Source organism: Peromyscus eremicus, chromosome 3, assembly GCF_949786415.1.
Source record: "Peromyscus eremicus chromosome 3, PerEre_H2_v1, whole genome shotgun sequence".
NCBI lineage: Eukaryota > Metazoa > Chordata > Mammalia > Rodentia > Cricetidae > Peromyscus > Peromyscus eremicus.
In genome coordinates, this window is record NC_081418.1 from 52890064 (window position 1) to 52903687 (window position 13624).

Sequence of the window (13624 nt, forward strand, 5' to 3'; positions counted from 1 at the left end):
TGGCTTTAGTGTCTCCCAATCACAGGCACTTTGTCATTATCTGTCTTAGTTATTTTACTTAGCACAATATTCTCCAAGTTCGTCCATATTTTCCCAAAGGACAGGGCTTCTTTCTTTTTCAAAGTTAATAGTATTTTTTTGGAAACAAACACATTTTCTATATCCAGTATTGGATTTATGCAATATCCTGACTAATGAGACTTGTACCGCAGACATGGGGTGCAGACATCTCTTTGACGTACTGGTTTAGGTTCCTATGTACATACCCATGCATTGCTCTATCATTTAAAAGCTCTGTTTTCTGAGGTTTTGAGGATCCTCTAAACCAGCAGTTCTCAACATATGGGTTGCAAAACCTTTGGCAGTCGCATATCAGATATCCTGCATATCAGATATTTGCATTACAATTCATAACACTAGCAAAATTACGGTTATGAAGTACCAACAAAATAATTTTATGGTTGAGGGTTGGTCACCACAACATGAGGAACGGTATTAAAGGGCCACAGCATTAGGAAAGTTGAGAACCACTGCAAAATGTTTTTCATAATTGTTGTACTGATATACATTTTCACCAACAGTATACAAGTGTTTCTGTGCATTCTCACTAACATATTTTATCTTTCATCATTTTCTGTATCTGTGTTTGTGTGTGTGTGCTAATCAGTACGCATGTACATGTTTATAGGTGCATATGGATGCCGGAAGGTCAGTGCCAGATGTCAGTACTCAGAACCCAATACCTTGGATTTTTGGCTTGGGAATTTTTCAAGATTTGGCTCGGTCGCTCTCTCTTTTTTTAAACCAATGTATCCTTTGTCAATTTCATACTTGTAGGTACCCTATTTTAGTCAAGGTTACCTGCCTATCCTTTTGAATCTCCCTCCCACCTCCACCAACTCTTTCTCTTCCAACCAAGCCCCTATCCCATTTTTGCGTCTTTTTGCCTCGTGTTTGTTTTGTGGTCCCTTGGGTTTAACCGGGGCCATCCCTGTGGCCATGGGTGTGGAGCTATCTACTGGAACATAAGGGACTCACCAGTAATTGTGTCACTGAGGTCAATGCATTCTCCCCACAGCAACTACAGACTGTTAATAGCTCCTCTGGGTGGGGCTGGACCCCATGGACTGATCCCCCAACAATAACTGAATGTTTATGGGATTTTAGACCTTGTGAAGACAACCAGTTAATTGTAACTTATGTGAGTTCATAAGTGTCACAACTTTGTCATAGCCATAAGACAATATTTCAAAATCCTCTCCCTATTGTCAGTATCTTGCATTCTTTCAGGATGTTCCCTGAGCCTTGGAGGTGGTGATATGATTGCCCTGTTTAAGGCTGAGTGTTCAACAGTCACTTGTTTTCAATGTCTCAACTAGCCATTACTCTATTCATTAACTAGTTTACGGTGCAAAGAGAAATTTCCTTGTTCAAGGCTGAGGGCAGCAATAGTCTATGGATATAGATATATTTAGGAGGCTATTTTAAAATATGCCCTTTTCGCAAAACAGAAGTAATAAGTTCGCGCTTAGTGCTTGTGACTTCCACAGCAACGGCCATTTGACCAGGTCCCCAGTCAAATTAGATCTAATCAGAAATTTGTCATGCCATTATTGCAATTGTAAGCAAAGGTCCAAAGCTTAGGAAGACCACCATTAGCTTTTCTCTCCAAGCTGTTTGCACAGTGTCTTCCATCACTATTAAAAACTAGGCACAAGTAAGAAGACTCCAGGTCAGTTCTGTATTGCTTATCTGCATTCTCCAATTAGCAAAAAGGTCTTATCATCCATTTCTTGTGGGTAATCAAGCAGTGGTTATAACTTACATAGTTCAGGGAACCTCTGGGACCTTCCAGGGCAACAACTCCTAGGAACATATCCTGTATATGGTCTTGGAATCTTTAGTAGCCTACAACCTCTGGAATTAACATTATCCACCCACATATGGTACCTCTGCTCAAACTCTTTGATAATTGTGATTTTTTTTTAATTAGCTTATGAGGTAGTAGATTTCAATGTGGCTTCCTCATATATCCTTGGTTTTGGTTAACAATTCCCCATACTTTGTCTTGATTCTTTTTTTTTTTTTTAATTCTTTTTTTTTTTTTTTTTCGAGACAGGGTTTCTCTGTGTAGTTTTGCGCCTTTCCTGGAACTCACTTGGTAGTCCAGGCTGGCCTCGAACTCACAGAGATCCACCTGACTCTGCCTCCCGAGTGCTGGGATTAAAGGCGTGAGCCACCACCGCCCGGCTATACTTTGTCTTGAGACAAAATCTCTCACTATCCTGGATCTTACCTTACAGACAAGACTAGCTAGTCGGTGAGCCACAGGAATCTGCCTGTCTCTGCCTCTCCAATGCTGGTATGATAAGAATGTGCCACCACATCTGGTGTGTTGATGGTGGTGGTGGTTGGTTGGTTGTTTTTCTGAGGACCCTGGGAATGCAACTCAGGTTCCTCATGCTTGATCTTCCTGATAGTAGTTATTCCAATAAGTGAGGGGTGATATGTCATTAATTTTCATTTTCATTTTTTCTGACAATCAGGAATGTTGAAAATTTGTGGCCATTTATATGCCATACTTTCAGAAATGTCTTTTCTAATTATGTGCTCATTTTAATTGGGTTATGTGGTTTGTTACCATTTACTTCTTAAGAGAGTTCCCTATGTGTTTTGGGTTTTAATTGTGTGTGAGATATATTGGCTTATTCTATAGTTTGTTTCTTCGTTGATTGTTTTCTTGACTGCGCAGGAACATTTTAGCTTGATATTATCCCATTAGCTTATTTTTGCTTTTGTTGGCTCTGTTTTGGATTTCATATCTGGACCACAAATACATAGAATGTGTTAATGCAGAGAGGGGTAGATAACATTCCAAGTGAGCCCTGAACAAAGATTGCAAGGGATGGAGACACTTTACGGGAAATGGCTGAACTAACTAGAAATCTAGGCTGAGGTTAACTACTAAGTGATTGGCAAGAAGTATTGATTTCAGTAAATGGAATTAGAAGCCAGTTATGGTTGCACATGTCAATAATCCCCAGCAATTACGAGGCTGAAGCAGGAGGATTATGAGTTTGAGGTTAGCCTGCACTAAATAGTAAGTTCTAGACCATCCTGGTCCACACAATAAGACTCTGTTTCAAAAATAAAAGTAAATAAAATAGAAATGCAATAACATTGGTGTGGGTGGCAAGGAAATTAGCCCAAAGAGGCAGCATCTAATATTAGTGCAGTGACGAGTTTGTATAGCAGACTAGAAGCTATGTTTGGTCTATTGGGAATCAAAAATCACACTTGTGCCTGGTCTGATTTCTGAGGTTAGACTCTTTTACCCAGCAGTACTTGTTAGCTACTGACTGTTGGCATATAACCAGAGATTTTTTTTTCTGATGACAGAGAATTGACAAGGACTGCATCTTAGACTTCATTATAAGGTTAGGAAACCCACTGTTGCTTATGATGTTAAAAAATATAAGCCCTTAATTGCCCCATGGCAAAGGAATGGCTAAATAAACAATGATGAATTTTTACATTTCCAAACAAAACATAATAAATTAATAAATATTATAAGTAATTGAACCCAGCCACAAATGTATGAATACTGTACGATTCCACTTACACAACAGACAGACAAATCCACACAAACAAAACACAGACAGTGGTTTCCAGTGGCTGGGGGAAGGAAAGCATGAGAGTTAACATTTAATGAGAGGCAAGTTTAGACTTGAACAAGTGAATAACCTCTGCAAATGGATGGTGAGGGTTGCCCAGAAATGTGGACACATTTGTCATAATGTTATGTTTATTTAGTTACAACTGAAAATTTAAAGGACATTTTTAAAGAAAATGAAGACCACAGTCATTTTCTGACTCTGGAAACTACGACCTTTACTCTCCCTTTTCCTTGATCTCTCCACACTTGGGAGGTGGTGGGGAGTGGTAGGGAGAGGTGTTAATATTTTTGAGAAAAGTTCTCAAATATGTAGCCAGTCTAGCCTTAAATTCATTATCCTCAGGCTTCAACTTCCTGGTATTGAGATCTCTCTCTCTGTCTCTCTCTCTGTCTCTCTCTCTGTGTCTCTCTGTCTCTCTCTCTCTGTCTCTCTATCTCTGTCTCTCTGTCTCTCTGTCTTTCTCTCACACATACACACACACACAGAGAGAGAGAGAGAGAGAGAGAGAGAGAGAGAGAGAGAGAGAGAGAGAGAGAGAGAATGGGCCTCCTGATTTATGACTTTCTAACTCCTAAGCCCTTTTTTGGAAATTATTTTGAGGTTGCCTTGGCATTCTTTTTTTACCCCTTCTGCTCTTTACAGCAGGTCAAATCAGGAGTGTCTCTACTACCATATCTGCCCTGTGACCTAACCTTTTCTGGACTTCTGCATCAGTTTTGGTACTCTCATTCTTCATTAATGTGCTTATATAATACATTTGTACTCAGTAAACGTGTTCAGTGGCTCTAACATTATGAGCGGGGATTTTAAATGCAGGAAACCTGTGCTATTATTCATTAAATCCAGGGAAATTCTCTTCATTTTTCCACTCTTAATTTCCTCATCTGTTAAATACTAATCACACCTTCTTTAATATGATTGACACAAGGATTGGAGTAATGTGTGCTTTGTCCATTACTTGACATATTATAAGCAAACAACAGATGACAGATATCTTCACCCTCATGTGTTTGCTCACGTTGTATCAGAGTCTCCAAGAGCAATGAAAAAGGTCAGACCACCTATCCAGCAGAGGATGAGAGCTTGTGAACCTTGCCTGTCCAATCTTGATTTGCCTCGTTTCTCAGTAAGATGTAAAATAAGAATTCATTGAAAGTTAAAGATCAGTGAATGTGGACTTCCGTGGTTTTCCTTTTTCTCACCTTGATAAATTATCCTTCCATCTCACTTTAAGTCCAATTAGAAGGTCCAGAGAACTTGAAATGCAAGGATCAATGATCAACTTGAAAATCATAAGGACTTAGATGGTACTGGATACCCACCCTGAAATGTGGCTTCACAAACACCATATTAGATATAAGTTACACTTTCATAGATACACATTTTCTATCCTTCTTGTCTTCTGTACATCCTGTAGAAAAGAGTTGGCTATGCACAATATTCAAATATATATGCTGAAGAGCTTCCTGACAGGAGAAAGATGAGGCAGGAAAAGTCTGGGCATACATCCTTAAATAAAAATTAAGGCAGGATCATTAGAGCAAGCCAAGAAAATACAATCCAATTCAGAAGACTTTATCTATAGATTCCCAGGGAAAGCAACTCCAAATAACTCACAAGAGCATCCCACAAGATGGAGAGAACTTGAGGACATTTAGTCTCTTTCAGAGAGCTCTTACATCAGACCAAATATAAAACCTGTTCTATCTGGTACTTCTCCTTTCTCAAGGTCTAACTGGAAGGAACCAAAGTAGCTGCTCCAAGTTAGAGAACAGCTAATAAATAAAGGAAGAGATGTTGAGTGTGACTTATATTTCTCACTATGGTCTCCATGCCCAAGGTGAGTATGAACTCCAAAAGAAAAGCACTTTGGAAGGAGATAACTATCCAGTGTTTGGGTAGTAGATTTAAATGTCTTTTTATTACTTGTAAATGACTAGAGAACATCTTATTGCCTAAAGTAGCTGGAAAAGCTACTGAACTCGCTTGAGATTTCACTCAGAGTGAGGAACAAGCTGACAGAGCAGGTTTTGCAGGAACAGTTGCATGAAAGAATAAAATCAATTCTGCCAGCACCCTGTTGGATCTCGCCCCATTACTAAACCAGTCTCATCCACCACATGACTAAGGACAAGGAATTCAATGCCTTTATTTCATCATGAGAGAAAATAAGAGGACTCTACTTAAGCATTACATAAATTAACTTCCTTATTAGCACAAATATCAAACATCTAATACCGCTTGGTCTACTTAATTTTCAGTATATGGTCTTTGTTGTTTACAGTATTATAGACAAAAATTTTCCACTTAGAAAATAAAACGATAGGACAAATTTAATAGTCATCCTTTATGACTTCTTTAAAGAACACAGGAACTACTGACCAAGCCGGGAGAGAGTGCATTAGTTCTTTATTCCTCATAATAAATAATCACCAATATTTTGGTGTTTGGCTAGAAAGGCTTGGCTATCTTAGAACTGGATGTGGGTGCTAAGAATTGAACCCACCTCATTCTTGTTAATTGGACTCCCAGAGATCCACCTGGGGCCTAGTCATGGATCTCTGCATCCAGATCCCTCAGTAGTTGGATGAGGTTTCTAGCACGACAATTAGGGTGTTTGGCCATCCCATCACCAGAGTAGGTCCGTTCGGACTGTCTCTCGACCATTGCCAGCAGTCTGTTGTGGGGGTATCTTTGTGGATTTCTGTGGGCCTCTCTAGCACTTTGTTTCTTCCTATTCTCATGTGGTCTTCATTTACCATGGTCTCCTATTCCTTGTTCTCCCTCTCTGTTGTTGATCCAGCTGGGATCTCCCACTCACCCAAGCTCTCTTTCCCTTGACCCTCGCCCTTCACTACCCCCACTCATATATGAGCGAGAATTGTTGAGACCAAGGTCGGATAAAGCACAGAGACAAATAGCCAAACAAACGGAAACACATGAAATATGAACCAATGGCTGAGGGGTCACCAACTGGATCAGGCCCTCTGAGTGGGTGAGACAGTTGATTGGCCTGATCTGTTTGGGAGGCATCCAGGCAGTGGCACCGGGTCCTGTGCTCACTGCATGAGTCGGCTGTTTGAAACCTGGGGCCTATGCAGGGTCCCTTGGATCGGCCTGGGAGGAGGGGACTGGACCTACCTGGACTGAGTCCACCAGGTTGATCTCAGTCTGTGGGGAAGGCTTTGCCCTGGAGGAGATTGGAATGGGGGGCGGGCTGGGGGGAAGGTGAGGGGGGGAGGGGGGAGAACAAGGGAATCTGTGGCTGATATGTAGAACTGAATTGTATTGCAAAATAAAAATTAAAAAAAAAAAAAAAGAACCCAGATCCTCTGGAAGAACAGTCAGAGTTCTTAACCACGGAACCATCTCTTCAGCCTCAATAACAATCTACAACTTTGATACTAACCCTCCATGTGTAAGTTTTCTCTTCTGTGGATTGTTATATTGACTGTAGATAGCATATTAGTTCTGTTCATTGAAGTATATGTTTTCATATGACAGGCTGACGTAGAGCTGGCCATTCCAGGACAGTCTCGCTGTGTGTGACAGCTGAGATTTTTGCCTGAAGCACATCTTATCACATTCAGCAGGCTAGCTGAGTCAGTGTTCATGGCAGCTAGATTCTAAGAGAACAGTAGTGGATGCTGCAAGACTCTGCAGGCCTAGACTTGGGAGTCATATAACATCAACTTCTGGGAGGAGATGGAACCTTTATAAGGTAGGGCCTAATTAGATGTCTTCAGGTTAAATAAGGGTGTATCCTTGAAGGTGTATTTGGACCCTGACCCAACCTTCTGTTTTCACTTACCAGCTGCCATGACATGAACAGTTTCCTCTGTCACGTGTTACTGCCATGATGTAATGCTTCACTGCTATCCCAGAAGCTATAGGACCAACTGACTAAGTAGACAGAAACTGAGTCCAAATACATATTTTCTCTTTTTAACTTGATTGTGTCAAGTATTTTGTTAAAGTAACAGAAACCTGACTAACAAATGAAACACAATGCCATATAATATAGACTGAAAAAGAAAAGGTTAAGAAATTAACATACAGACAGGCAAATGACAGGCATGGAGTATTTGTGAAAATATATGGATGTGTTTAGGACTGCTTCATAACCCAGATCATTAAGAGTCATTCAAAGCTAAACAGAAAGCTCTCATTTCTCTTGTATATAACTTCTCAGATTCTTAATAATGATGTTTTCATCTGGACATAGCATAATTGAGGTAGACAGTGCTACCATCCCATGATACCCTGCAGCAGCTGTGGCAATGGTAATATCCTTGCAAACACCTCTGTCAATGACAAGAATCTACTTATGGGGAAAGGAAAAAGGGTGAGGGCAAGGACAGGAAATTTGAGGTTTTGCTCAGTTGACATCACAGTTATTCACAAGCTGCAATGAGGCAGGGAAACATTTGAACTTCATGAAAAATTCTATTAGAAAGAAAAATGGCTTGTGATTTTCATTTTTATAAAATCTCTGTAAACTATATCTGAAGTAAACAGAAGACACTCAAAGGTAGAGAGAAGAAGTCAGTGACAATGGACTCTAGGGTACAGTGTGGTGACTTCTCTGTCCTATAACTCAGATGTGTTCAGACAGTACAGACATCCATAACTACAACTGATACAGACATCCTCAAAGAAGAAATTCATTCTCTCAGTGAAAGAGTCAAAAGAGGAAGAGCCTAGTACGATGTAAAAACTTACAATAATGGCTACACACCCTGGAGAGCACAGTCAGCCAACCCAGCCAAGGTAAGTGAAGACCCTACACTTCCTTTGAAAGGGTATAAGACACTCAAACTGTCACCTGATATGCATATATAGAGGTGGAATCAGAGGAGTCAAGTAGGGATTGCCATTGCCATGTGACTAAGAGACCCTTCCTGTCATAGGGCGACCAGTAGAGAGTCAGGACATTCATCATCAATAACTAGTAGAAGGACAAACTTCTCTTCAGAAATAGTGTCAGTGGAGGCCAGATAGAATGCACTGAGGAGTCACTCCTAACTCTCCCACATGAGAAAGTATCAGTAGCACCCTACTAGCATCCAACTATAGTGAAGAGTCTCAAATGGAGTTGTGAAGTCTGAACTTCTACCTGTAACTACTAATACAAAGAAACCACTCAATTGAAACAGAGAGAAAATAGGGAGAGAAGAGCAGAGCCTCAAATGAATGATAACTGAAGACTCCCCAAATTTTATCAAAGATGTACACCTACACATTTAAGAAACTTAGAAAATCCCAGAGAGATAAATTTTTAAAGATCTACATTAAAACATATCATAGGAGGCTAGAGAGATAGCCCAGTGGTTAAGAACACTGGTTGCTCTTCCAGAGGATCTGGGTTCAATTCCCAGTACCCACATGGCAGCTCAAACCTACTGTAACTCCAGTCCTGGAATATCTGACGCCCTCCTCTGACCTTCATGGGCCCCAGGTATGCACATGGTGCACAAAATATGTACGGGGAAAACACCTATTCACGTAAAATTAATTAATTAATTAATTAATTAATTAATTATCTATATTTAACTTCTGAAAACAAGAAAGTTCTATAACAATGAAAAAATCTCAAATCAATAAGAGAGAAACCTCATGTGGAGGAAAGGGAGACTTAAAATTCAAACTATGGTGGATTTCTCATAAGAAAATGCTGCAAAGCAGGAAGAATTTGAACAATATTTTTCAAGTGCTGAAACCCATAATTCTATTAAAAAATGTTGGGAATGAAGGAAAAGCCAGGACATCTCAGATGTCTGAGCAAGACTAAGGGAATATATTGACAGTAGAGTAACCGTAAAACACTGGTAAAGAAAACTCCCCCAACACAAAGGAAATAAGAAGCTTTGGAAAACCAAAATGACAGAATACAGTATGCAGAAATCTTGGTAAACACAACAGCGAATTTTGGTATGGTATTTGATGACTTAAATTTGATGGTGAAAACTAAAGTCTAATTGGATTCTATATGCATATCAATTGCAGCCTCCCTCCCTCCTCTCCTTCCACTTCCTCCTCCCACCTCCCCTCTGCCCCCCAATCCACCCCTCCTCCACATTCATTCAGAAAAGGGCAGGCCTCCTCCAGGGCATCAGCAAAATGTGGCCTGTCAAGCTGCCATAAGACCAAGCACTTCCTCCTGTATTAAGGCCTGGAAAGGCAATCCAGCACGAGGAATAAGTTCCCAAGAGCCAACCAAAGCACCAGGGACACCCCCTGCTCCCATTACCAGGAGTCCCACAAATAGACCAAGCTACACAACTGTCTCATATATGCAAAGGGCCTAGGTCAGCCCCATGCAGGCTCCCTGGTTGTTGGTTCAGACTTTGCATACAGAGAGTTTTTAAAGACCATTATATTAAAAATAAGGAAGGTAGGGCCCTTCGGAGATGACTCAGCGGGGAGCAGTACTTACTGCCAAGCCTGATGACCTAACTTGGATCCCTAAGACCTAAATGATGGAAGGAGAGCATCAGCTCCTACAAATTGTCCTCTGAGCTCCACACATTCAACATAGCATAAGCACACATGTGTGCATGTACACATATGTACATACATGCCATAAACAAACAAATAACTAAAAACAATAAGGAAGACGATAGAATGGTTATGATTAGTTATTATATGTAATAATAATATAGATGAACCATCAAAGAACAATAAGATCTAAGCTAAAAATATGTATATAAAAATTTCAAATAATAAAAATAAAATTTTAAATTGATAAAAACAGATAAAATAAGATTTGAAACATGCTCAAATAACTCACAGAAAGTCATGAAAAATGAGAAGAAAAACACACAACCAAAAATAAATATTACACTTTAATATACTAACAGTTATATTCTAATTCTAATAAATAGTGTAATAAGCTAAGTATAAGAGAGATTGATAGAGTAGATTACAAATATCATACACTAATATGATATTGAAATTTATTTAAAATGTGATGATATAGGAAGGTTAAAATTAAAGGCTGGGGAAAGATACATACTACAAGTGTTAATAAACAGAAAATGAGCATAGTCATATTAATAACATAGAAAATTCAGATCAAAGGGACTGACAAAAAACAAAAACTACCTTCTGACATCTTGTTTCAAAAAATACAAAACGTAAACTGAGACTCAGTTTTCTTCAAATGTGATCACCAATAGGCTGTCCATGTTCCAGGAGATGTAGGAGATGGCCCTACACTTATTCAGGCTACAGTGGATAACCCTACACCCACCCGTGTTCCAGTGACTGATCCTACACCCATGCACATTACTGGTAGCATTAAGTGGACTCAGTTTTTAAAATTATTTTTTTATTTTTTGTGATTATAATGAAGTCACATCATTTCTCTCTTCCTTTTCTTCCCTTAAAACCCACCCATATACCTCACCTTGCTCTTTTTCAAATTTATGGCCTCTTTCTTCGTTAACTATTGTTACTTGTGTATATGCATAAGTATATTCCTAAATGCATAAGTACCATTTGCTCAGTATGTATGTTGTTTGTATGTATATTTTCAAATTGGAAGAGAAATGTGGTAGATGATGATGGAGGAAGTTAAAGGTAAGGGAGTCAAGACGGATTTGATCAAAACACATAATATTCACAAATGAAATTCTGAAACAATAAATTAAAAAGGCAAAACCAAAAAGGTAAACCCAATAAAACATATGTATTAGAGATCTTTTGAGAAAGAGAAGTGCGTGCGTGTGTGTGTGTGTGTGTGTGTGTGCGTGCGCGCGTGCGCATGCACACATGCACACATGCCCATGCACACACATTTGCTGTGATTATGCATGTGTACAATTTTTCAAGATACAGACAAAGATATCATAAAATTTATATGAAGAGAAAAAGAATAGGTAAAATACTTAAAAATCTAAAACCAGTGGGAAAATCGGTTTACCTGCTAGCAGAAGACGTTGTATAGGTATGATGATCTCACATTCTAATTAAGATGTAAAGATCAACAAGACAAGAAAAAACACAGAAAAAAAGACAGCTGAATTTTGATTAAGTACAAAAGCAATGCATTGGAAGAAAGAAAGTCCATTCAAAAATGATATAGGAAAAATGTAATATCCATAGAGAAATGAGTCTGGCCCTAAAACCCACATCTCCAGCTCTCAAACAGAGCACTAAATTAAAACATAAATATAGAGAAATCTTAGAGAAACAAGAGAAGGATCTTCATCACATACAGCTAACAAACACGGTAAAAGAGATGATACCAAAAGCAACATCCATGAAAAGATTTGATAAATTGAAGTTCATCAAAACTAACACTTTTGCTCTGCAATCAACCATGTTAAGAAGATTAAAAGACAGATGGCAAATTGGGAGGAAATATTTGCAAACTACATACTGGAGAAAGCCCTGGTGTCGAGAATATATAAAGGATTCTCAAAACTTAGCATTAGAAGAACAATCTAATTAGTTAAATAGGCAATAGACACAAAGAGTTATTTTATCAAAGATGTAAAGACGGCAATAAGTATATTGCAAAGGTATGTTGTTATGTGTTAGGGGAATGAAAATACAGACTCCAGGGAAGCCTGATATCGGGGAGCATGCCTACAACCCCAGCATTTGTGAGGCTGAAAAGAAAGTATCTGGAGTGCAAGACCTTCCTGGGCTGCACAGTGAGACCCTATCTCAATTAAAAAAAAAACAAACAAATAAACAAAAACAGCTGAACTAAAAATCAGGGAGCCTGCATGGGACTGACCTAGGCCCTCTGCATATGTGTTACAGTTGTGTAGCTTGGTTTTCTTGTAGCACTCCAACAGTGGGAGCAGGGCATTGTCTCTGACTCTTTTTTTAATCTTTCTTTTATTTATTTATTGTCTTTATTAAGAGCTCTTTTGTTCATTTTACATACCAACCACAGATCCCCCTCTTTTCCCTTCTCTGCCCCCCCAGCCTTTCCCCCCAACCCACCCCTTATTCCCTCCTCCAAAAAGGTAAGACCTCCCATGGGGAGTCAGAAGAATCTGGAACATTCAGTTGAGGCAGACTCGAGCCCCGTCCCCTGCATCAAAGCTGTGTAAGATGTGTCCCACCATAGATAATAGGCTCCAAAAAGCCAGCTGATGCACCAGGGATGAATCCTGATCCTACTGCCAGGGTGTCCCTTAACTCTTTTACCGGCTTTTGGAACCCATTCCTCATACTGGGTTGCCTTGTTCAGCCTTAATATGAGGGTAGATACCTACTCTTACTGCAATTTGATATGCCATGTTTGACTGATATCTATGGGAGGCCTGCCCTCTTCTGAATAGAAATGGAGGAGGAGAAGTGGAGGGGGGAGCAGAGAGGAGGGGCTAAGGGACTGGGAGAAGAAGAGGGAGTGGAAACTGCAGTCAGGATTTAAATAACAATAAATAATAACAATAATAAATCATTTTTAAATGCCACAAATTAAGTACAATGAGATATACCTACCCAAACATTTAAAGATGGTGACAAATAGAGGCTAGGGAAAATGAAAATTGCTCATTCATACATTGTTATTAGGAATGAAAATGATATAGTTTATAGAGATGCAAAAATTTATATTCATGCAAACTCTTCTCATAAATGTTTGCATCAGCTTTATTCACAAGAGACAATCAGGAAACAGCTCATATTTCTTGAGTGAGTGACAGTTAAACACATTATGGGAATCCATATCATGATGTATCGTTCAGCAACAGAAAGCAGTTGACTCAATGAATACAACTTGGGTTAATATCCAGGAGATCATGTAAGTGAAATAAAAGCCAGTCTCAAAAGTGATGTGCTACCATGTAACTTATATAACATGCTTTATATGTACAACTATAGAACCGGATAACAAACTAGTGATACCTAGGAGATGAGGAAGTGTTTCAGGTTGTTGAAAAGTTTGTCTAGGACAGAACAAGTTGGGAGATCCTTGTGGTGGTAGA